This window comes from Anomaloglossus baeobatrachus, chromosome 9, assembly GCF_048569485.1.
Source record: "Anomaloglossus baeobatrachus isolate aAnoBae1 chromosome 9, aAnoBae1.hap1, whole genome shotgun sequence".
Lineage (NCBI taxonomy): Eukaryota > Metazoa > Chordata > Amphibia > Anura > Aromobatidae > Anomaloglossus > Anomaloglossus baeobatrachus.
This window is the reverse complement of record NC_134361.1, coordinates 162,528,172-162,552,434: the sequence shown is the minus strand read 5'-3', so window position 1 is coordinate 162,552,434 and position 24,263 is coordinate 162,528,172. Positions and strand designations below refer to the sequence as shown.

Below are 24,263 nucleotides of genomic sequence, written 5' to 3'. Positions count from 1 at the left end.
GTCACTGCAGCAGAAGCTGAATCCACTTTGTCCAAAAGGGATCTATTCCATTCAATTGCAAATGATCTAGATAAGACGGAGAACAAGATACTGCACGGGACATAGCCGAGTTGGTCAGGTTGAGTGGTGATGAGTTTGCTATTTGGATGAATAAAGCAAGTAAAAAGTGTGAAAGATAAAAAAAAGGAGGAAGTGTGAAAAGTGAATGGGCCAAATTGAGGTGCATATGAAGTTGTATGCTTTCTTTCAATTCACTAATCGGGCTAATATGAATCAGGTGAATTGAGTTCTGCTTTTGGAAACTGGGTTAAGAAGGGGTGCACCGGTCCTGGAGGTACTGCAATACCAGGTCAATGCGTGGAGTGGACAGAGCAAGCTCTTTTTCCATCTCCCTGTTCTAAAAATCCATTTAATATATGGTCCCCAGATAGGGGACGTATCAGATATTAAACTGATAAGAACAGATTTTTTGATTTAATGAAGCTTTCCAAAGCACCGCAAAAAATGCATGACCGAAGTCACACCAAAAACAGTGCAAAGGCTAGGATTCGTGTGGACCCCTCCGTGAGGAGAGGGTCCCCAAAAATCAACCCCGTCCCTCCGAGCCAGAAGGCCACAGCAAGGGTCAGGGATCTTCGGTGCTCCCCCAAACTGAAGCCTGGTTGAGCCTTGTCGTTGCTCCCAGCGTCCACCCAGGCATCTTACCCAAGTGGAGTAGAGAGCTACTAGTTGTTGGTTTCGCAGCCGAAACTGCCCGGACCGTCAACCGGTGTTGGTTTCTCAGCCTAAGGCTAACCGGACCTCCAACCGGGTGTTGGTTTCTCAGCCGAAGCTGACCCGGACCTTCAACCGGGTGTTGGTTTCTCAGCCGAAGCTGACCCGGACCTCCAACCAGGTGTTGGTTTCTCAGCCGAAGCTGACCCGGACCTCCAACCGGGTGTTGGTTTCTCAGTCGAAACTGACCCGGACCTCCAACCGGGTGTTGGTTTCTCAGCCCAAAGCTGAACGGACCTCCGACCATGATTATAAAAATTTCTCTTCCTAGCCAGAAGGCCGGGATAGAGCAATATGCTCAGAAAGTATGAAAAGGCAAGGTACGGTGTGCTACAGAGCCCAAGGCTCGCCGGGGTCCCAAGCCAGCAAGCTCAGACTCACTCCAGTGTCGTCAGTCCTGGGGCACATTGCACCCTAGCCCCCACACTTACTCAGTTTAATAGCCTCGATCCTGGTAGGGCCATGTTTTCCTCTAGATGAATATACTATATATCCAGAGTACTAGCAAGCGCAACCTTCCAGTGTGCATTGCATCTGCCGAGCCTTACAGATACTACACTTGATCTTAGCCAAAAGGCCGAGAAGCGATAACCAGAATTGGTTTGGGCCTCGAGTGGCACCCTGGCCTATGCCGGACACATCTTAGGGAGCGAGAGTGAGAGGGAGACAAACCCACGCCTACAGAAGACATTTTGTCACCCAAGCCAACCCTTGAAAAGGCTGCTTTGCAGAGCAAAAACAAGAAGAATGGTGCGTTTTGCAGCCGCCGCCCACTGCAATGAATCTGAATAACTCCTCCTTTTGGGCACAAGCACCTCCCCTCCCCTTGCAGTCTTTCCAATTCAGGATACAAAAAGACGGACAGGACAGGTTGCCTGACTTTCCGTCACTGCCACCCTTTGCCATCCTTACCCGTAGAAAGCCCTTTCATCATCCCCAAACCCTAATCTTTTCCCTTCCCTTCCCAGCCCCAAACCCTGCCCTCTGTACCCGTCTCACCACCCGCATCCCTTCTCCTGTCATCCCCCTACCACCCGGGAAAAAAAAAAAAAAAGCATGCTCCCTCCTTCCACTAGCCCACCATCCCACCCAAAGAGCAACTTCTGCTGCGCAGCTAGCTTTCTAGGCAGCAGCGCTATTGTGATGTCAGCGGGGGGGCATTGTGACAAGCCGCCAGTGTTCCGTCTCTTCATGTTGTGCACTGTTCAAATGGAAAATACATCAACAGGCAGACTACAGAAAAGCTTACTAACAAAGGTTAGAGAGGGGCTTTCTCAGAGGGCTTTTTAAAGTTTGTCTATTCCCAATTAGCCGTTTAAGTATACTTAATGAAAGTACTAATTCTTTCATAGGCCGCCCATTCTTAGTATTTGACGTTCCTTATATTGCAGTATCAGGCTTCGCAGCAGGTTGCAAAACATTCATCACCCATGACCGTCCCCAATTGGGCTCAGAAGCTAAATGTCTATCATGACCTCTCTTTTAGAATGTCCAAAAGCAAGCAAACTCTTCCTCCAGGAGGGGGAGCCAACAGTCCACTAAAGACATCATCATTGCTCAAAGAAAACCCCAAAAAACAATGCATGATAGGAATAAACAGGTAACTTTATTTGGAGTGGAAGCAGAGAGATAGCACCAGATGCCAATTCTAGATCTTCTCACACCTGTGGTCACTGCAGCAGCAGCAGCAGCAGCTGAATCCACTTTGTCCAAAAGGGATCTATTCCATTCAATTGCACATGATCTAGATTAGACTGAGAACAAGATACTGCACGGGTCATAGCAGAGTTGGTCAAGTTGAGCGGTGATGAATTTGCTATTTGGATGAATAAAGCAAGTAAAAAGTGTGAAAGATAAAAAACAAAAGGAGGAAGTGTGAAAAGTGAATGGGCCAAATTGAGGTGCATATGAAGTTGTATGCTTTCTTTCAATTCATTAATCGGGCTAATATGAATCAGGTGAATTGAGTTCTGCTTTTGGAAACTGGGTTAAGAAGGGGTGCACCGGTCCTGGAGGTACTGCAATACCAGGTCAATGCGTGGAGTGGACAGAGCAAGCTCTTTTTCCATCTCCCTGTTCTAAAAATCCATTTAATATATGGTCCCCAGATAGGGGACGTATCAGATATTAAACTGATAAGAACAGATTTTTTTTTTTTTTTTTGAAGGATGAGTTTGAAAATAAAAAAGTGACCGCCTCTCGTTGCCCAGGTAATCTTCCGTCACAAGAGGGCTATGACATCCTACGATGCACACTCCCCCAAGGCCAGCAGTCGTGCAATACCCAGGCACCTTCCAGCACCAACCAAGGTAGTACCCTCCCAAACTACACTTGATCTTAGCCAAAAGGCCGAGAAGCGATAACCAGAATTGGTTTGGGCCTCGAGTGGCACCCTGGCCTATGCCGGACACATCTTAGGGAGCGAGAGTGAGAGGGAGACAAACCCACGCCTACAGAAGACATTTTGTCACCCAAGCCAACCCTTGAAAAGGCTGCTTTGCAGAGCAAAAACAAGAAGAATGGTGCGTTTTGCAGCCGCCGCCCACTAAAATGAATCTGAATAACTCCTCCTTTTGGGCACAAGCACCTCCCCTCCCCCTTGCAGTCTTTCCAATTCAGGATACAAAAAGACGGACAGGACAGGTTGCCTGACTTTCCGTCACTGCCACCCTTTGCCATCCTTACCTGTAGAAAGCCCTTTCATCATCCCCAAACCCTAATCTTTTCCCTTCCCTTCCCAGCCCCAAACCCTGCCCTCTGTACCCGTCTCACCACCCGCATCCCTTCTCCTGTCATCCCCCTACCACCCGGGAAAAAAAAAAAAAAAAAGCTTGCCCCCTCCTTCCACTAGCCCACCATCCCACCCAAAGAGCAACTTCTGCTGTGCAGCTAGCTTTCTAGGCAGCAGCGCTATTGTGATGTCAGCGGGGGGGCATTGTGACAAGCCGCCAGTGTTCCGTCTCTTCATGTTGTGCACTGTTCAAACGGAAAATACATCAACAGGCAGACTACAGAAAAGCTTACTAACAAAGGTTAGAGAGGGGCTTTCTCAGAGGGCTTTTTACAGTTTGTCTATTCCCAATTAGCCGTTTAAGTATACTTAATGAAAGTACTAATTCTTTCATAGGCCGCCCATTCTTAGTATTTGACATTCCTTATATTGCAGTATCAGGCTTCGCAGCAGGTTGCAAAACATTCATCACCCATGACCGTCCCCAATTGGGCTCAGAAGCTAAATGTCTATCATGACCTCTCTTTTAGAATGTCCAAAAGCAAGCAAACTCTTCCTCCAGGAGGGGGAGCCAACAGACCACTAAAGACATCATCATTGCTCAAAGAAAACCCCAAAAAACAATGCATGATAGGAATAAACAGGTAACTTTATTTGGAGTGGAAGCAGAGAGATAGCACCAGATGCCAATTCTAGATCTTCTCACACCTGTCGTCACTGCAGCAGCAGCAGCAGCAGCAGCTGAATCCACTTTGTCCAAAAGGGATCTATTCCATTCAATTGCACATGATCTAGATTAGACTGAGAACAAGATACTGCAGCACGGGACATAGCAGAGTTGGTCAAGTTGAGCGGTGATGAGTTTGCTATTTAGATGAATAAAGCAAGTAAAAAGTGTGAAAGATAAAAAACAAAAGGAGGAAGTGTGAAAAGTGAATGGGCCAAATTGAGGTGCATATGAAGTTCTATGCTTTCTTTCAATTCATTAATCGGGCTAATATGAATCAGGTGAATTGAGTTCTGCTTTTGGAAACTGGGTTAAGAAGGGGTGCACCGGTCCTGGAGGTACTGCAATACCAGGTCAATGCGTGGAGTGGACAGAGCAAGCTCTTTTTCCATCTCCCTGTTCTAAAAATCCATTTAATATATGGTCCCCAGACAGGGGACGTATCAGATATTAAACTGATAAGAACAGATTTTTTGATTTAATGAAGCTTTCCAAAGCACCGCAAAAAATGCATGACCGAAGTCACACCAAAAACAGTGCAAAGGCTAGGATTCGTGTGGACCCCTCCGTGAGGAGAGGGTCCCCAAAAATCAACCCCGTCCCTCCGAGCCAGAAGGCCACAGCAAGGGTCAGGGATCTTCGGTGCTCCCCCAAACTGAAGCCTGGTTGAGCCTTGTCGTTGCTCCCAGCGTCCACCCAGGCATCTTACCCAAGTGGAGTAGAGAGCTACTAGTTGTTGGTTTCGCAGCCGAAACTGCCCGGACCGTCAACCGGTGTTGGTTTCTCAGCCTAAGGCTAACCGGACCTCCAACCGGGTGTTGGTTTCTCAGCCGAAGCTGACCCGGACCTTCAACCGGGTGTTGGTTTCTCAGCCGAAGCTGACCCGGACCTCCAACCGGGTGTTGGTTTCTCAGCCGAAGCTGACCCGGACCTCCAACCGGGTGTTGGTTTCTCAGTCGAAACTGACCCGGACCTCCAACCGGGTGTTGGTTTCTCAGCCCAAAGCTGAACGGACCTCCGACCATGATTATAAAAATTTCCCTTCCTAGCCAGAAGGCCGGGATAGAGCAATATGCTCAGAAAGTATGAAAAGGCAAGGTACGGTGTGCTACAGAGCCCAAGGCTCGCCGGGGTCCCAAGCCAGCAAGCTCAGACTCACTCCAGTGTCGTCAGTCCTGGGGCACATTGCACCCTAGCCCCCACACTTACTCAGTTTAATAGCCTCGATCCTGGTAGGGCCATGTTTTCCTCTAGATGAATATACTATATATCCAGAGTACTAGCAAGCGCAACCTTCCAGTGTGCATTGCATCTGCCGAGCCTTACAGATACTACACTTGATCTTAGCCAAAAGGCCGAGAAGCGATAACCAGAATTGCTTTGGGCCTCGAGTGGCACCCTGGTCTATGCCGGACACATCTTAGGGAGCGAGAGTGAGAGGGAGACAAACCCACGCCTACAGAAGACATTTTGTCACCCAAGCCAACCCTTGAAAAGGCTGCTTTGCAGAGCAAAAACAAGAAGAATGGTGCGTTTTGCAGCCGCCGCCCACTGCAATGAATCTGAATAACTCCTCCTTTTGGGCACAAGCACCTCCCCTCCCCTTGCAGTCTTTCCAATTCAGGATACAAAAAGACGGACAGGACAGGTTGCCTGACTTTCCGTCACTGCCACCCTTTGCCATCCTTACCCGTAGAAAGCCCTTTCATCATCCCCAAACCCTAATCTTTTCCCTTCCCTTCCCAGCCCCAAACCCTGCCCTCTGTACCCGTCTCACCACCCGCATCCCTTCTCCTGTCATCCCCCTACCACCCGGGAAAAAAAAAAAAAAAGCATGCCCCCTCCTTCCACTAGCCCACCATCCCACCCAAAGAGCAACTTCTGCTGCGCAGCTAGCTTTCTAGGCAGCAGCGCTATTGTGATGTCAGCGGGGGGGCATTGTGACAAGCCGCCAGTGTTCCGTCTCTTCATGTTGTGCACTGTTCAAATGGAAAATACATCAACAGGCAGACTACAGAAAAGCTTAGTAACAAAGGTTAGAGAGGGGCTTTCTCAGAGGGCTTTTTAAAGTTTGTCTATTCCCAATTAGCCGTTTAAGTATACTTAATGAAAGTACTAATTCTTTCATAGGCCGCCCATTCTTAGTATTTGACGTTCCTTATATTGCAGTATCAGGCTTCGCAGCAGGTTGCAAAACATTCATCACCCATGACCGTCCCCAATTGGGCTCAGAAGCTAAATGTCTATCATGACCTCTCTTTTAGAATGTCCAAAAGCAAGCAAACTCTTCCTCCAGGAGGGGGAGCCAACAGTCCACTAAAGACATCATCATTGCTCAAAGAAAACCCCAAAAAACAATGCATGATAGGAATAAACAGGTAACTTTATTTGGAGTGGAAGCAGAGAGATAGCACCAGATGCCAATTCTAGATCTTCTCACACCTGTGGTCACTGCAGCAGCAGCAGCAGCAGCTGAATCCACTTTGTCCAAAAGGGATCTATTCCATTCAATTGCACATGATCTAGATTAGACTGAGAACAAGATACTGCACGGGACATAGCAGAGTTGGTCAAGTTGAGCGGTGATGAATTTGCTATTTGGATGAATAAAGCAAGTAAAAAGTGTGAAAGATAAAAAACAAAAGGAGGAAGTGTGAAAAGTGAATGGGCCAAATTGAGGTGCATATGAAGTTGTATACTTTCTTTCAATTCATTAATCGGGCTAATATGAATCAGGTGAATTGAGTTCTGCTTTTGGAAACTGGGTTAAGAAGGGGTGCACCGGTCCTGGAGGTACTGCAATACCAGGTCAATGCGTGGAGTGGACAGAGCAAGCTCTTTTTCCATCTCCCTGTTCTAAAAATCCATTTAATATATGGTCCCCAGATAGGGGACGTATCAGATATTAAACTGATGAGAACAGATTTTGATTTAATGAAGCTTTCCAAAGCACCGCAAAAAATGCATGACCGAAGTCACACCAAAAACAGTGCAAAGGCTAGGATTCGTGTGGACCCCTCCGTGAGGAGAGGGTCCCCAAAAATCAACCCCGTCCCTCCGAGCCAGAAGGCCACAGCAAGGGTCAGGGATCTTCGGTGCTCCCCCAAGCTGAAGCCTGATTGAGCCTTGTCGTTGCTCCCAGCGTCCACCCAGGCATCTTACCCAAGTGGAGTAGAGAGCTACTAGTTGTTGGTTTCGCAGCCGAAACTGCCCGGACCGTCAACCGGTGTTGGTTTCTCAGCCCAAGGCTAACCGGACCTCCAACCGGGTGTTGGTTTCTCAGCCGAAGCTGACCCGGACCTCCAACCGGGTGTTGGTTTCTCAGCCGAAGCTGACCCGGACCTCCAACCGGGTGTTGGTTTCTCAGCCGAAGCTGACCCGGACCTCCAACCGGGTGTTGGTTTCTCAGCCGAAGCTGACCCGGACCTCCAACCGGGTGTTGGTTTCTCAGCCCAAAGCTGAGCGGACCTCCGACCATGATTATAAAAATTTCCCTTCCTAGCCAGAAGGCCGGGATAGAGCAATATGCTCAGAAAGTATGAAAAGGCAAGGTACGGTGTGCTACAGAGGCCAAGGCTCACCGGGGTCCCAAGCCAGCAAGCTCAGACTCACTCCAGGGTCGTCAGTCCTGGGGCACATTGCACCATAGCCCCCACACTTACTCAGTCTAATAGCCTCGATCCTGGTAGGGTCATGTTTTCCTCTAGATGAATATACTATACATCCAGAGTACTAGCAAGCGCAACCTTCCAGTGTGCATTGCATCTGCCGAGCCTTACAGATACTACACTTGATCTTAGCCAAAAGGCCGAGAAGCGATAACCAGAATTGGTTTGGGCCTCGAGTGGCACCCTGGCCTATGCCGGACACGTCTTAGGGAGCGAGAGTGAGAGGGAGACAAACCCACGCCTACAGAAGACATTTTGTCACCCAAGCCAACCCTTGAAAAGGCTGCTTTGCAGAGCAAAAACAAGAAGAATGGTGCGTTTTGCAGCCGCCGCCCACTGCAATGAATCTGAATAACTCCTCCTTTTGGGCACAAGCACCTCCCCTCCCCCTTGCAGTCTTTCCAATTCGGGATACAAAAAGACGGACAGGACAGGTTGCCTGACTTTCCGTCACTGCCACCCTTTGCCATCCTTACCCGTAGAAAGCCCTTTCATCATCCCCAAACCCTAATCTTTTCCCTTCCCTTCCCAGCCCCAAACCCTGCCCTCTGTACCCGTCTCACCACCCGCATCCCTTCTCCTGTCATCCCCCTACCACCCGGGGAAAAAAAAAAAAAGCTTGCCCCCTCCTTCCACTAGCCCACCATCCCACCCAAAGAGCAACTTCTGCTGCGCAGCTAGCTTTCTAGGCAGCAGCGCTATTGTGATGTCAGCGGGGGGCATTGTGACAAGCCGCCAGTGTTCCGTCTCTTCATGTTGTGCACTGTTCAAACGGAAAATACATCAACAGGCAGACTACAGAAAAGCTTACTAACAAAGGTTAGAGAGGGGCTTTCTCAGAAGGCTTTTTACAGTTTGTCTATTCCCAATTAGCCGTTTAAGTATACTTAATGAAAGTACTAATTCTTTCATAGGCCGCCCATTCTTAGTATTTGACGTTCCTTATATTGCAGTATCAGGCTTCGCAGCAGGTTGCAAAACATTCATCACCCATGACCGTCCCCAATTGGGCTCAGAAGCTAAATGTCTATCATGACCTCTCTTTTAGAATGTCCAAAAGCAAGCAAACTCTTCCTCCAGGAGGGGGAGCCAACAGACCACTAAAGACATCATCATTGCTCAAAGAAAACCCCAAAAAACAATGCATGATAGGAATAAACAGGTAACTTTATTTGGAGTGGAAGCGGAGAGATAGCACCAGATGCCAATTCTAGATCTTCTCACACCTGTGGTCACTGCAGCAGCAGCAGCAGCAGCTGAATCCACTTTGTCCAAAAGGGATCTATTCCATTCAATTGCACATGATTTAGATTAGACTGAGAACAAGATACTGCACGGTACATAGCAGAGTTGGTCAAGTTGAGCGGTGATGAGTTTGCTATTTGGATGAATAAAGCAAGTAAAAAGTGTGAAAGATAAAAAACAAAAGGAGGAAGTGTGAAAAGTGAATGGGCCAAATTGAGGTGCATATGAAGTTGTATGCTTTCTTTCAATTCATTAATCGGGCTAATATGAATCAGGTGAATTGAGTTCTGCTTTTGGAAACTGGGTTAAGAAGGGGTGCACCGGTCCTGGAGGTACTGCAATACCAGGTCAATGCGTGGAGTGGACAGAGCAAGCTCTTTTTCCATCTCCCTGTTCTAAAAATCCATTTAATATATGGTCCCCAGATAGGGGACGTATCAGATATTAAACTGATAAGAACAGATACTACACTTGATCTTAGCCAAAAGGCCGAGAAGCGATAACCAGAATTGGTTTGGGCCTCGAGTGGCACCCTGGCCTATGCCGGACACATCATAGGGAGCGAGAGTGAGAGGGAGACAAACCCACGCCTACAGAAGACATTTTGTCACCCAAGCCAACCCTTGAAAAGGCTGCTTTGCAGAGCAAAAACAAGAAGAATGGTGCGTTTTGCAGCCGCCGCCCACTGCAATGAATCTGAATAACTCCTCCTTTAGGGCACAAGTGTCGCGGGCGGGGAGGAGGGTGTCAGCACACCGCGCTCACCCCTTCTGCTCGGGTCCGGCTGCTCAGTGGTGGCTCGAGCCGTGGGCCGGATCCCGGGGGTTTCTCGAGCGGCACTCCTCGCCCGTGAGTGAAAGGGGATTTGGGGTGTTGGGATAATGTCCGTGACGCCACCCATGGTTGTGGTGATGTGTAGCACCACCGCTGCTCGATGCGGGGATCCCGGGGATGGTGAAGGGGAGCAGCTAGGTGTTGTGTTGCCCCTCCGTGGGTAGGGGTTGGTGATCCCGGGGCCCGGTGATGGTTTGTGAGGTGCAGGGCCTGGTGGGCGCAGGGACGCAGGGGGCAGCGCTGTGCCTTGTGGCACTGTGGTACTCACTCAGCCTGAGACACGGACACAGTTTGTACGGTAAACCAAACGGCTGGTAGGACGGTCCCACAGACGGCTGCACCTGCACTCCCGGTAGGTGACGGTGATGTCCCTCTTCCTTGCATCTATGGTTGTCTTGTGGTAGCGGTGGATTCCCTCCGGTTACCCGCTCCCCGACTACAATCTGGGCCGGAGGAGCTCTACACTTTGCCCGCAGGCGCTGGCCCTGAGAAACTGGTGCCTTGGCGGTGGCGGCGTCTCTCTGCTTCAGGTTGGGCTGTTGCCTTCAATCGGGACTTGGTTGCTGGGGGATCTACGTCCCCTTTACTGACGGATTCGGCAAATTTGGCGACTCCTAGCCTTGCCGGGGTCCGAGAGGCCCCTGCCCTGGTGCTGACTGTCCTTCGGAACACTGCTCCAGACCACCGGGCACACAGCCAACGGGGTCCTTCCAGGAACTTCCAAACGGTCCCCCTCCAGACAGTCACCGCCGTCGCTGACCTTGCTGATCTGGCCCTACACAAAGCTGGACCCTTCAGGCTTTCCTTCCTTCTTGTCACCTCACTTGCTTTCCTCCTTTTCCACTTTTCTACTTTCACTACTTGTTTACTCCTTCACTCCTTCCACTTCCTCCTCCCTGACTCTATCTGCCTGGTACTTCCCGCCTCCAGAGCTGTGATCTCCTTGGTGGGCGGAGCCAACCGCCTGGCCCACCCCCTGGTGTGAATCATCAGCCTCTGGAGGAAGGCAACAAGGATTTGTGGTTCAACTTAGGTGTGCCTACCTGGGATGTGGGGTGTGGTGGTGTTGTGACCTGTGTCCTTTGGCTTGCCCAGGGCGACACATTCCCCCTTAGCAAAATGCAGACCGTCCGCGGGCTGCCGTCCTACACCGGTTTTATTTTTCTGTAAAAAGGGGATAACAGGGTTAAACATAACATAAGACATTTTTAATAAACTTCCCTTACGGGAGGCACATTTTCTTAAATGTTGCAACAGTTTACGGTTACGGTTTCCGCTCTCTCCCACCCAAGTAACCTGGCCCTGATGCTGCCCCTAAAGCCCAGGCAGCACCCCTTGACCCACAGTCCAGCACACGGTACCCGAGCGGGATCTGTCCTTCCCTCCAGAGGGTAGCCACCGGTTCCTTTGGTGGCTGGGCCCTAGCCTGCTCTGCTTAGGGCCCTCCCTCCAACCTGCCTCTCCGGAGGCGGCCTGCGGAAAACGATAACGGTAAACAACATATTTACAAGCCACTAACGTCTGTGGTTGCCCTGCAAGTTCACGGGCTTGTCCATGGATAGTTCCCATGCATTTTTAAACGGTCCCCACGGGGACAACGGTGCCGACTCCGGCCGGTTCAATCACTAAGCAAATCAGGTAACTGTTCGGTAATTATCATTTTTCATCATTTTCAACTTTTCAAACTTTTTAAACAACAAGCACTCTTTACATTCCCTGACCCCTTTTACTCACAGAACGGTCTCCCTGTACCTAAGTGGAGGTCTACCTAGGTTGGAACGGGTGGACCTTCGGGGCCCGGTGTCAGTGGTGCTAGACAGTGGGGTAGAGGGAACAATCGGTTCCTCCTCCCGGCTATAGTGTGGAGCAGGCGGGGGCGTAGGGGAGCTGGGTACAGGTTCATCCCTGGGCACTGGCACTGGCTCTGGCTCACGGTTAACCACTTCCACTACTTCTTCATCCACGGGTTGTGGGAACAGTATCACTGGAAGAATCACCGCGCCGTTCTGTGTAGGCCAGTTTGCTGGGAAGTCACCCATTACCGTGTGGATTACCTCTGCTGCCTTCTCCGCTGGTGGAGGAACCGGTACTTCAGCCTCTGCCTTCAACGCTGGAGGGCACCTTTTTAGATGGTCCCGGGAAACTGTGGCCAGGGTGCCCCCTTGGTCACGACTGATCTGGTAGGCCTTCCCATCTTCCCATTCTGTGGGTTGTATGACGTAAGGGACTTGCTCCCACTGATCATCCAGCTTGTGGGCTTTCCTCTTCCGTTTCAGCACTACATCTCCTGGCTGGAAAGGATCCGCGGACGCCTTCTGATTGAACCAGTGCTCCTGCTGTTCTCGACTTCGACTGAGGTTTTTCTCCACATACTCCTGGATTTGCCGGTATTGTGCTCTCCTCCGGCTTTCCCACTCCACCATCGAAGGGAGTGCTTCGGGGGCCTCCAACCCCATCTCCAGATCCACCGGCAGGCGGCCGGGCCGAGCCCTCATCAGATACGCTGGGGTGCACTTCGTCGAGCTAGAGGGGATATTATTGTACATGTCGACCAGGTCGGGTAGCTTTTCCGGCCACAGGTTCCGTTCTTCCAGTGGTAGAGTCTTGAGAAGCCCCAGGACCAAGTGGTTCATTTTCTCGCACATGCCATTGGTTTGGGCGTGGTACGGAGTGGTCCGGATTTTCTTGCAGCCGTACAACTGGCAGAATTCGTGGAACACCTCTGCTTCAAAGGCCGGGCCCTGGTCAGTCAGCACCTTTTCGGGGTACCCATGGGGTCGGCAAAAATAAGCCTGGAATGCTCGAGCAGCGGTTCGACCAGTCAGGTCCTTAACGGGGACTACCACCATAAATCTTGAGTAGTGGTCCACAATGGTCAATGCATAGGTGTACCCGCTTCGGCTAGGGGTGAGCTTGACATGGTCTAAGGCGACCAATTCCAGCGGCTGATGGGTGACTATTGGATGTAAGGGTGCCCTCTAGCTAGTCTCGTCCTTTCTCCTTAGCGTACAAGGACCGCACTCCCGGCACCAGGCTTCCACCGACTCACGCATCCCACTCCAATAGAACCGCTCCCTCAACAGCATCTCCAGCTTCTTCCACCCGAAGTGGCCAGCACCATCATGGTATGCTCGCAGGACAGTGGCGACGTCAGCTTGAGGAATGACCAACTGGCATATCTTCTCATGGGTCTTCGGGTTGATCAGCTCACGGTACAGCCTCCCCTGGTGTAGGTAAAGCCGTTTCCGTTCCTTCCACAAGCGTTGGGCTTCGGCTGGGGCGGCAGGGTCTATTCCCGTAGCACCTTGTTCCACCAGAGTCTTGACAAGGCGAACAGCCGGCGCTTGATCCTGAGCTTCCTGCCACTCTTGGCTGGGCCGTGGGTCCAGATCCACTTGTTGCTGATGTACTTGTACCCTCTCAGTAGGCGGCTGGTGAAACGCAGGCAACTCAATCTCCTCGAGGTCGTCATCCTCGCACCCTTCTTCTGACAGATGGGGCATCCGGGAGAGTGCATCCGCATTGATGTTGACGCGACCGGCCCGGTACTTTATGGTGAAATCATAATTGGCTAGCCGGGCTACCCACCGCTGCTCCAGCGCGCCCAACTTGGCCGTGTTCAGGTGCGTCAGCGGATTGTTGTCTGTAAACGCGGTGAATGTTGCTGCCGCCAAGTAGTGGTGGAACCGCTCCGTGATAGCCCACACCAATGCCAATAGCTCGAGCTTGAAGGAGCTATAGTTCTCAGGGTTCCTTTCGGTCGGCCGGAGTTTTCGGCTAGCATAGGCGATCACCTTCTCCTTTCCATCCTGGACCTGGGATAGGACCGCTCCTAGCCCCACGTTACTGGCGTCCGTGTGGAGGATGAACGGGCGCCCATAATCAGGGTATGCCAGGACCTCTTCTCCGGTCAAGGCCGCCTTCAGCTGGCAAAAGGACTCCTCATGCTTGTCCTCCCACGACAGTGGGGCTCCAACGGGTCTACCACCTTTGGTCTGTCCCATGAGGAGGTCTTGCATGGGGGCCGCCATCTTCGTGTATCCCTTGATAAAGCGCCGGTAGTACCCCACCAGGCCCAGGAACTGCCTTACTTCCCTCACCGTGGTTGGCCTCGGCCAGCTCTGGATGGCAGTAATCTTCTCAGGGTCGGGGGCAACACCATCTGCACTCACCACGTGCCCCAGGTACTGCACTCTGGGTTTCAGCAGGTGACACTTAGAGGGCTTCAATTTCATCCCATACTTGGCAAGGGACGCGAACACCTCAGCCAGGTGCTCCAGATGGGCTTCGTACGTCTGGGAATAAACAATCACATCATCCAAGTACAACAGGACGGTCTCGAAGTTTAGATGTCCCAGACAGCACTCCATCAGCCGTTGGAAGGTTCCTGGGGCGTTGCACAGCCCGAACGGCATACTATTGAATTCGCAGAGCCCCATCGGGGTGGTGAAGGCGGTTTTCTCCCGATCTTCTGGGGCCACGGCCACTTGCCAGTATCCGCTGGTGAGGTCAAGGGTCGAGAAGTAGTTTGCAGTTCTCAGCGCAGCCAAAGACTCTTCAATCCGAGGTAATGGATAGGCATCTTTATGGGTTATCTGGTTGATCTTCCGGTAGTCCACACACATCCGCATGGTACCATCCTTCTTCTTGACCAGTACCAACGGAGCGGCCCAGGGACTACAGCTGTCCCGAATAACCCCTGCCTCCTTCATATTCCTCAACATATCCTTGGCACACTGGTAATGTGCAGGGGGAATAGGTCTATACCTCTCTTTGATAGGGGGATGTTCACCAGTGGGGATGAGGTGTTGGACCCCCTTAATCTGCCCAAAGTCTAGGGGGTGCTTACTAAAAACCTGTTCATACTCCTGCACCACTCTGTATACCCCTGCCCGGTGATGTGTAGGGGTGTCATCAGTGCCTACATGTAGCTGTTGATGCCACTCCTTTGTCTCCCCCTGGTGTGGGGAAGTGCTGGTGGTAGGTGGGAGTGTAGATGGACTGGTTTCATGGATAGTGTGAGGGTCCAGGGTGAGCAGCTTGGCAATGGTGGCATACCGGGGAAGCCTGACTTCTTCCTCTCCACAGTTCAGCACTCTCACAGGCACTCTCCCTTTCTTCACATCCACCACCCCTCGGGCGGCCATTACAGTGGGCCAGTGCTCGGAAGGCAGGGGCTCCATCATTGCAGGGTAATCACGCCCCTGAGACCCTACTGCTGCCCTACACCAGATCATCATCTCACTCCTAGGGGGCACAGTCAATGGAGCAACATCCATCACTCTCACTCCACCAATCTCCCCTCCTGTTGAGCTTACATGCTGGCGGTACATCAGGGCTCGGATCTCACGCTGCACAGCCCTCTGCCGGCTCCCTGCCGCCGTGGCGGCCAGCTGTTGTAATAGGGTTAACACATCATCCATGCAGTGCTCGATCACATTGGTTCCCAGCACTATTTTCGGGTTATGATCACTGGGTTCATTCATGATCACAATCATACCCTGGTGTTGCAGTTCGGCTTGCCCCACTGTCATAGCCACTTGTTTATACCCCACCTGGGTCAATGGAAGTCCATTAGCAGCAATCAATGTTATACTATTATCTGGGGGCGCCAGTTCATCTACGGCCCAATACCGCTGGTACAACGTGTACGGTATGGTAGTTACCTGTGATCCAGTGTCCAAGAGAGCCATCACTGGTATGCCATCCACAGCCACGGGGATGATAGGGCGGGCCCCGATATATCGGTCCCACCAGTCCGGGGGGCCACGATGTTCTACTCCTGAGGATTGGCCCGGGGCCCCAGGGGTTGCTCGTTTAACGGGCACTGTCGGTAGTAATGACCCGGCTTACGGCACTTGTAGCAGATTGGGGGTCTGCTCCGCGGGTTGTTAGCACTTTTCCGCTGCATCCAGGGAACATCCTCGGGACTGTCAGCAAGCTGGATCTGTGCTGGAGGCTGAGGTCTGGTCAGAGGTTGTAGTGCAGCCAGGATTTTGGCAAGGTCTCCGTCCATGCGACGGACCTGGGCTGCCAGTTCTTCCACTGTGCTGCTCGGGGCTGCAGATAATGGAGAGGTTGATTTGGCTGAGGCCGCCACAACGGGAGGCGTCTCAACGGGCCACGGGGCGGGTTCCAGACCTTCGGTTGCTGGGGGCTGTAGTGCTTTAATGGCCCGCTCCTTTAACACAGCAAAGTCCACATCAGGGTGTTCCAGGGCCCACAGCCGGAGTTGTTTACGGTCCTCAGGGGACCTCATCCCCTGCGCAAATTGCTCCACTAACATCTTGTTGCTATCCGCCTCATTAATAGGATTCGCCCGCTTCAGCAAGCGGAGGGCGGTCTGCAGACGTAGAGCATAGTCCCGAATGCTATCCCCAGCTCGTTGCCGGCACTGGTAAAACTGCATCCTCAGCTCAGCTTCAGTCCGGGTCTCGAAGGCAGTCTGTAGCTTCTCAAAGATAGTGGCTACAGAGAGCCGGTCCCCCTCGGCCCAGGTCTCCGCTTCCTGCTCCGCCGCACCGGTTAACTGGCCTAGCACTATCGCTGCACGTTGCTTATCAGTCAGGGGGTACAGCTCTAGCAACGGGTTAAGCTTTTTCCGGAAGGCCTGTAGGGCATCCGGTTTCCCGTCATACTGCGGTAGCCAGGCAGCTCCGGGCGCATAGGGCAAGGAAAACGGCATGACCTGAGCGAGTGTGGGGGCCGCGGCACCTCCCGCCGGTACGGCCGGGACCTGGGCAGGTCCATTCCCATCCACGGGTGCCGCTGCGGCTGCGACCACCGCTCCTCCAGCGGCTCCGTCGGGCGCAGACATCTTGTTTCCGTCCCCCTTAGCTCTTTCCGGCCCCTCCTCTCCCGGGGCGGGGTTTTGGCCTTCGCGCCTCTACTGCTCGAGAAGACGCTCGAGCGGGAACTTTTCGCGCCAAAGATGGCGGCTTCTGAAATTTTCCTGCCGGATACCTCCGGCGGTAACAAGGCGCACCTCTACCAAACGGCAGAGCGGTAAGATCCTGTTCGTGACGCCAAGTTGTCGCGGGCGGGGAGGAGGGTGTCAGCACACCGCGCTCACCCCTTCTGCTCGGGTCCGGCTGCTCAGTGGTGGCTCGAGCCGTGGGCCAGATCCCAGGGGTTTCTCGAGCGGCACTCCTCGCCCGTGAGTGAAAGGGGATTTGGGGTGTTGGGATAATGTCCGTGACGCCACCCACGGTTGTGGTGATGTGTAGCACCACCGCTGCTTGATGCGGGGATCCCGGGGATGGTGAAGGGGAGCAGCTAGGTGTTGTGTTGCCCCTCCGTGGGTAGGGGTTTGTGATCCCGGGGCCCGGTGATGGTTTGTGAGGTGCAGGGCCTGGTGGGCGCAGGGACGCAGGGGGCAGCGCTGTGCCTTGCGGCACTGTGGTACTCACTCAGCCTGAGACACGGACACAGTTTGTACGGTAAACCAAACGGCTGGTAGGACGGTCCCACAGACGGCTGCACCTGCACTCCCGGTAGGTGATGGTGATGTCCCTCTTCCTTGCACCTATGGTTGTCTTGTGGTAGCGGTGGATTCCCTCCGGTTACCCGCTCCCCGACTACAATCTGGGCCGGAGGAGCTCTACACTTTGCCCGCAGGCGCTGGCCCTGAGAAACTGGTGCCTTGGCGGTGGCAGCGTCTCTCTGCTTCAGGTTGGGCTGTTGCCTTCAATCGGGACTTGGTTGCTGGGGGATCTACGTCCCCTTCACTGACGGATTCGGCAAATTTGGCGACTCCTAGCCTTGCCGGGGTCCGAGAGGCCCCTGCCCTGGTGCTGACTGTCCTTCGGAACACTGCTCCAGACCACCGGGCACACAGCCAACGGGGTCCTTCCAGGAACTTCCAAACGGTCCCCCTCCAGACAGTCACCGCCGTCGCTGACCTTGCTGATCTGGCCCTTCACAAAGCTGGACCCTTCAGGCTTTCCTTCCTTCTTGTCACCTCACTTGCTTTCCTCCTTTTCCACTTTTCTACTTTCACTACTTGTTTACTCCTTCACTCCTTCCACTTCCTCCTCCCTGACTCTATCTGCCTGGTACTTCCCGCCTCCAGAGCTGTGATCTCCTTGGTGGGTGGAGCCAACCGCCTGGCCAACCCCCTGGTGTGAATCATCAGCCTCTGGAGGAAGGCAACAAGGATTTGTGGTTCAGCTTAGGTGTGCCTACCTGGGATGTGGGGTGTGGTGGTGTTGTGACCTGTGTCACCTGGCTTGCCCAGGGCGACACACAAGCACCTCCCCTCCCCCTTGCAGTCTTTCCAATTCATGATACAAAAAGACGGACAGGACAGGTTGCCTGACTTTCCGTCACTGCCACCCTTTGCCATCCTTACCCGTAGAAAGCCCTTTCATCATCCCCAAACCCTAATCTTTTCCCTTCCCTTCCCAGCCCCAAACCCTGCCCTCTGTACCCGTCTCACCACCCGCATCCCTTCTCCTGTCATCCCCCTACCACCCGGGAAAAAAAAAAAAAAAAGCTTGCCCCCTCCTTCCACTAGCCCACCATCCCACCCAAAGAGCAACTTCTGCTGCGCAGCTAGCTTTCTAGGCAGCAGCGCTATTGTGATGTCAGCGGGGGGCATTGTGACAAGCCGCCAGTGTTCCGTCTCTTCATGTTGTGCACTGTTCAAACGGAAAATACATCAACAGGCAGACTACAGAAAAGCTTACTAACAAAGGTTAGAGAGGGGCTTTCTCAGAGGGCTTTTTACAGTTTGTCTATTCCCAATTAGCCGTTTAAGTATACTTAATGAAAGTACTAATTCTTTCATAGGCCGCCCATTCTTAGTATTTGACGTTCCTTATATTGCAGTATCAGGCTTCGCAGCAGGTTGCAAAACATTCATCACCCATGACCGTCCCCAATTGGGCTCAGAAGCTAAATGTCTATCATGACCTCTCTTTTAGAATGTCCAAAAGCAAGCAAACTCTTCCTCCAGGAGGGGTAGCCAACAGACCACTAAAGACATCATCATTGCTCAAAGAAAACCCCAAAAAACAATGCATGATAGGAATAAACAGGTAACTTTATTTGAAGTGGAAGCAGAGAGATAGCACCAGATGCCAATTCTAGATCTTCTCACACCTGTGGTCACTGTAGCAGCAGCAGCAGCAGCTGAATCCACTTTGTCCAAAAGGGATCTATTCAATTCAATTGCACATGATCTAGATTAGACTGAGAACAAGATACTGCACGGGACATAGCAGAGTTGGTCAAGTTGAGCGGTGATGAGTTTGCTATTTGGATGAATAAAGCAAGTAAAAAGTGTGAAAGATAAAAAACAAAAGGAGGAAGTGTGAAAAGTGAATGGGCCAAATTGAGGTGCATATGAAGTTGTATGCTTTCTTTCAATTCATTAATCGGGCTAATATGAATCAGGTGAATTGAGTTCTGCTTTTGGAAACTGGGTTAAGAAGGGGTGCACCGGTCCTGGAGGTACTGCAATACCAGGTCAATGCGTGGAGTGGACAGAGCAAGCTCTTTTTCCATCTCCCTGTTCTAAAAATCCATTTAATATATGGTCCCCAGATAGGGGACGTATCAGATATTAAACTGATAAGAACAGATGAGATTTCATCCGCAAATTTCAGAAACGGTCATCGGCCACCACACAAAAGCGCAGTGCCGCAGGTGATCGCCTCCCGAGCCCAGGAACCACCAGCCAAAAGGGGACGTAAGCACCAAAAGGCGCAACAATCCCCAAGGCCGGCGGTTGTGCAAGCCCGAGCCCCTCCCAGCCAAGAGCAAGGCAAACCCAATGAAGGGACTACACTTGATCTTAGCCAAAAGGCCGAGAAGCGATAACCAGAATTGGTTTGGGCCTCGAGTGGCACCCTGGCCTATGCCGGACACATCTTAGGGAGCGAGAGTGAGAGGGAGACAAACCCACGCCTACAGAAGACATTTTGTCACCCAAGCCAACCCTTGAAAAGGCTGCTTTGCAGAGCAAAAACAAGAAGAATGGTGCGTTTTGCAGCCGCCGCCCACTGCAATGAATCTGAATAACTCCTCCTTTTGGGCACAAACACCTACCCTCCCCCTTGCAGTCTTTCCAATTCAGGATACAAAAAGACGGACAGGACAGGTTGCCTGACTTTCCGTCACTGCCACCCTTTGCCATCCTTACCCGTAGAAAGCCCTTTCATCATCCCCAAACCCTAATCTTTTCCCTTCCCTTCCCAGCCCCAAACCCTGCCCTCTGTACCCGTCTCACCACCCGCATCCCTTCTCCTGTCATCCCCCTACCACCCGGGAAAAAAAAAAAAAAAAAAGCTTGCCCCCTCCTTCCACTAGCCCACCATCCCACCCAAAGAGCAACTTCTGCTGCGCAGCTAGCTTTCTAGGCAGCAGCGCTATTGTGATGTCAGCGGGGGGCATTGTGACAAGCCGCCAGTGTTCCGTCTCTTCATGTTGTGCACTGTTCAAACGGAAAATACATCAACAGGCAGACTACAGAAAAGATTACTAACAAAGGTTAGAGAGGGGGTTTCTCAGAGGGCTTTTCACAGTTTGTCTATTCCCAATTAGCCGTTTAAGTATACTTAATGAAAGTACTAATTCTTTCATAGGCCGCCCATTCTTAGTATTTGACGTTCCTTATATTGCAGTATCAGGCTTCGCAGCAGGTTGCAAAACATTCATCACCCATGACCATCCCCAATTGGGCTCAGAAGCTAAATGTCTATCATGACCTCTCTTTTAGAATGTCCAAAAGCAAGCAAACTCTTCCTCCAGGAGGGGGAGCCAACAGACCACTAAAGACATCATCATTGCTCAAAGAAAACCCCAAAAAACAATGCATGATAGGAATAAACAGGTAACTTTATTTGGAGTGGAAGCAGAGAGATAGCACCAGATGCCAATTCTAGATCTTCTCACACCTGTGGTCACTGCAGCAGCAGCAGCAGCTGAATCCACTTTGTCCAAAAGGGATCTATTCCATTCAATTGCACATGATCTAGATTAGACTGAGAACAAGATACTGCACGGGACATAGCAGAGTTGGTCAAGTTGAGCGGTGATGAGTTTGCTATTTGGATGAATAAAGCAAGTAAAAAGTGTGAAAGATAAAAAACAAAAGGAGGAAGTGTGAAAAGTGAATGGGCCAAATTGAGGTGCATATGAAGTTGTATGCTTTCTTTCAATTCATTAATCGGGCTAATATGAATCAGGTGAATTGAGTTCTGCTTTTGGAAACTGGGTTAAGAAGGGGTGCACCGGTCCTGGAGATACTGCAATACCAGGTCAATGCGTGGAGTGGACAGAGCAAGCTCTTTTTCCATCTCCCTGTTCTAAAAATCCATTTAATATATGGTCCCCAGATAGGGGACGTATCAGATATTAAACTGATAAGAACAGATACTACACTTGATCTTAGCCAAAAGGCCGAGAAGCGATAACCAGAATTGGTTTGGGCCTCGAGTGGCACCCTGGCCTATGCCGGACACATCTTAGGGAGCGAGAGTGAGAGGGAGACAAACCCACGCCTACAGAAGACATTTTGTCACCCAAGCCAACCCTTGAAAAGGCTGCTTTGCAGAGCAAAAACAAGAAGAATGGTGCGTTTTGCAGCCGCCGCCCACTGCAATGAATCTGAATAACTCCTCCTTTTGGGCACAAGCACCTCCCCTCCCCCTTGCAGTCTTTCCAATTCAGGATACAAAAAGACGGACAGGACAGGTTGCCTGACTTTCCGTCACTGCCACCCTTTGCCATCCTTACCCGTAGAAAGCCCTTTCATCATCCCCAAACCCTAATCTTTTCCCTTCCCAGCCCCAAACCCTGCCCTCTGTACCCGTCTCACCACCCGCATCCCTTCTCCTGTCATCCCCCTACCACCCGGGGAAAAAAAAAAAAAAAAAGCTTGCCCCCTCCTTCCACTAGCCCACCATCCCACCCAAAGAGCAACTTCTGCTGCGCAGCTAGCTTTCTAGGCAGCAGCGCTATTGTGATGTCAGCGGGGGGCATTGTGACAAGCTGCCAGTGTTCTGTCTCTTCATGTTGTGCACTGTTCAAACGGAAAATACATCAACAGGCAGACTACAGAAAAGCTTACTAACAAAGGTTAGAGAGGGGCTTTCTCAGAGGGCTTTTCACAGTTTGTCTATTCCCAATTAGCCGTTTAAGTATACTTAATGAAAGTACTAATTCTTTCATAGGCCGCCCATTCTTAGTATTTGACGTTCCTTATATTGCAGTATCAGGCTTCGCAGCAGGTTGCAAAACATTCATCACCCATGACCGTCCCCAATTGGGCTCAGAAGCTAAATGTCTATCATGACCTCTCTTTTAGAATGTCCAAAAGCAAGCAAACTCTTCCTCCAGGAGGGGTAGCCAACAGACCACTAAAGACATCATCATTGCTCAAAGAAAACCCCAAAAAACAATGCATGATAGGAATAAACAGGTAACTTTATTTGGAGTGGAAGCAGAGAGATAGCACCAGATGCCAATTCTAGATCTTCTCACACCTGTGGTCACTGCAGCAGCAGCAGCAGCAGCTGAATACACTTTGTCCAAAAGGGATCTATTCCATTCAATTGCACATGATCTAGATTAGACTGAGAACAAGATACTGCACGGGACATAGCAGAGTTGGTCAAGTTGAGCGGTGATGAGTTTGCTATTTGGATGAATAAAGCAAGTAAAAAGTGTGAAAGATGAAAAACAAAAGGAGGAAGTGTGAAAAGTGAATGGGCCAAATTGAGGTGCATATGAAGTTGTATGCTTTCTTTCAATTCACTAATCGGGCTAATATGAATCAGGTGAATTGAGTTCTGCTTTTGGAAACTGGGTTAAGAAGGGGTGCACCGGTCCTGGAGGTACTGCAATACCAGGTCAATGCGTGGAGTGGACAGAGCAAGCTCTTTTTCCATCTCCCTGTTCTAAAAATCCATTTAATATATGGTCCCCAGATAGGGGACGTATCAGATATTAAACTGATAAGAACAGATTTTTTTTTTTTTTTTTTTTAAAAACCATTCAGGTTAGTTAAAAACAACAATATCAAGTTTACATCTTTGCTGTTTATCCAAACTCATCACAATGGTTATATTCTTTTTTTAATTTTCCAAAAAGTATTGCAGTACATATCCAAAGAAAGTATCACAAAAAACCAGAAAATACTGAAAAACAGAGAATTTACCTCTTATTGATACTTCACCAAATAATGCCACTTTGAAACCTTCCATATGCCTTCAGCGTCCAATCCACCACCACCTCTACTCTTATCCCATTGGTAAATAACATAAAGTCTGGAAAGAATTAATCTTACACAGTCGTTAATAGGAACCACCTTCCTTTTAAAAAGTCCCAAATTTCTGACATCCCATAAGCTTTCCATCACACAAGCCATGATAAGCCACAAAATCCTCTCTTTAACACTCCCACACGCACCAATGCCAAACATAGCCACCCTCCAATTAATATGGTTCACACCAGCCAGCCCCTTACACAGGCCTCCTACACATTTCCACACACTATAGGCGTAATCACAGTCCCACATGACATGTCTCACGGTCTCACGGGCACCACATCCCTCCCGTGGACACACATCCGTTCTAATCAGGTCCCTTCTCTTCTGCACTTCTCTCACAGGTAATAATCATGCAATGCCAACCACACAACATCCCTCTGCTTATTAGACATACCCGGTGTACTCAGTTTCTTCCATGCATCTGACACATCATTCCCTCTTAAATCATTAATATTACATTCTACCTCATTCGCTCTCAGCCTTTTCATCACTCTCTTCGCTGCTCTGAAATCACTCATAGGTACAGCCAGCAAATCATTTTTTCTAATAAACCTCTCAATTATGTCGTACCAGACTGGACACGTGAACGACACAGGCACACGCGAATCCCTTTTTACCCAACACAAGCCATACAGCATCCAGCCCGCCATATACCTCACCATGTAGGCCCCTTTATTGTTCTTTCCCATTAGGATTACTACCGTCTTAATATAATGAAGACTAAAAAAGATTTCAATATTTGGAAAGTTTAAACCCCCATAATGACAGGCCTTGTATAAATGCTCTCTTTTTAATTTTTCCATTTTGCTCCCCCAAAAAAAGGTAAAAATCAGTTTCTCTACTCTTTTTATCTTTTTATATGGGGACGGGAAGACCCCAGAGATATAAAGGAGAATCGGCAGCACCACGGCCTTAATAATCAAAACTTTACCATTCAATGTCAGATCACGCATTCTCCAGAAATTCAGTTTCCTCTCAATCCGCAATCCACATTCTTCCCAACTCTCCGTA

At 50.6% G+C, this 24,263-nt stretch overlaps 8 non-coding genes and 3 pseudogenes across 8 annotated transcripts; all 11 read right to left on the bottom strand.

The window, feature by feature from the left end:
* Positions 1-312: 312 nt before the first annotated feature.
* Positions 313-510, bottom strand: LOC142253212 (U2 spliceosomal RNA). Its single transcript, XR_012726524.1, has one exon. It is a non-coding gene; the product is annotated as a U2 spliceosomal RNA (small nuclear RNA).
* Positions 511-1,236: 726 nt separating this feature from the next.
* Positions 1,237-1,363, bottom strand: LOC142253627 (U2 spliceosomal RNA; annotated as a pseudogene).
* Positions 1,364-2,767: 1,404 nt separating this feature from the next.
* LOC142253482 (U2 spliceosomal RNA) lies at positions 2,768-2,958 on the bottom strand. Its single transcript, XR_012726771.1, has one exon. It is a non-coding gene; the product is annotated as a U2 spliceosomal RNA (small nuclear RNA).
* A 1,590-nt stretch (positions 2,959-4,548) lies between these two features.
* On the bottom strand, positions 4,549-4,746 carry LOC142253300 (U2 spliceosomal RNA). The gene has a single exon (XR_012726602.1). It is a non-coding gene; the product is annotated as a U2 spliceosomal RNA (small nuclear RNA).
* A 726-nt stretch (positions 4,747-5,472) lies between these two features.
* On the bottom strand, positions 5,473-5,599 carry LOC142253626 (U2 spliceosomal RNA; annotated as a pseudogene).
* A 1,404-nt stretch (positions 5,600-7,003) lies between these two features.
* LOC142253361 (U2 spliceosomal RNA) lies at positions 7,004-7,199 on the bottom strand. Its single transcript, XR_012726660.1, has one exon. It is a non-coding gene; the product is annotated as a U2 spliceosomal RNA (small nuclear RNA).
* A 718-nt stretch (positions 7,200-7,917) lies between these two features.
* LOC142253622 (U2 spliceosomal RNA) lies at positions 7,918-8,052 on the bottom strand (annotated as a pseudogene).
* A 1,403-nt stretch (positions 8,053-9,455) lies between these two features.
* LOC142252441 (U2 spliceosomal RNA) lies at positions 9,456-9,646 on the bottom strand. Its single transcript, XR_012725818.1, has one exon. It is a non-coding gene; the product is annotated as a U2 spliceosomal RNA (small nuclear RNA).
* Positions 9,647-19,410: 9,764 nt separating this feature from the next.
* LOC142253306 (U2 spliceosomal RNA) lies at positions 19,411-19,594 on the bottom strand. Its single transcript, XR_012726607.1, has one exon. It is a non-coding gene; the product is annotated as a U2 spliceosomal RNA (small nuclear RNA).
* Positions 19,595-21,203: 1,609 nt separating this feature from the next.
* LOC142252820 (U2 spliceosomal RNA) lies at positions 21,204-21,394 on the bottom strand. The gene has a single exon (XR_012726186.1). It is a non-coding gene; the product is annotated as a U2 spliceosomal RNA (small nuclear RNA).
* A 1,402-nt stretch (positions 21,395-22,796) lies between these two features.
* On the bottom strand, positions 22,797-22,978 carry LOC142253344 (U2 spliceosomal RNA). Its single transcript, XR_012726643.1, has one exon. It is a non-coding gene; the product is annotated as a U2 spliceosomal RNA (small nuclear RNA).
* Between the last annotated feature and the right edge of the window lie 1,285 nt (positions 22,979-24,263).